The sequence below is a fragment of the Pectinophora gossypiella genome, chromosome 5, assembly GCF_024362695.1.
Source record: "Pectinophora gossypiella chromosome 5, ilPecGoss1.1, whole genome shotgun sequence".
Classification (NCBI taxonomy): domain Eukaryota; kingdom Metazoa; phylum Arthropoda; class Insecta; order Lepidoptera; family Gelechiidae; genus Pectinophora; species Pectinophora gossypiella.
This window is the reverse complement of record NC_065408.1, coordinates 1,283,582-1,283,811: the sequence shown is the minus strand read 5'-3', so window position 1 is coordinate 1,283,811 and position 230 is coordinate 1,283,582.

The window sequence follows — 230 nt, the reverse complement described above, 5'->3', positions numbered from 1 at the left end:
AAACTTCGAGTCAAAAATCGAGTTATTGAAACTAATTACATAATAATGATAATGGCATAATAATAAATAATAATTATTTATTATTATATTATATATAGCTACAAACCCATGTACTGACTGACTGACTGACTCACTGACAGGGTTGTTCTCCCAGAAGGAGCGTCGGGGGGTAAAAATGATGTATGGGGTGTGTGATTGGGACCATCCGATGAGTATGGGAAAACTTCCAG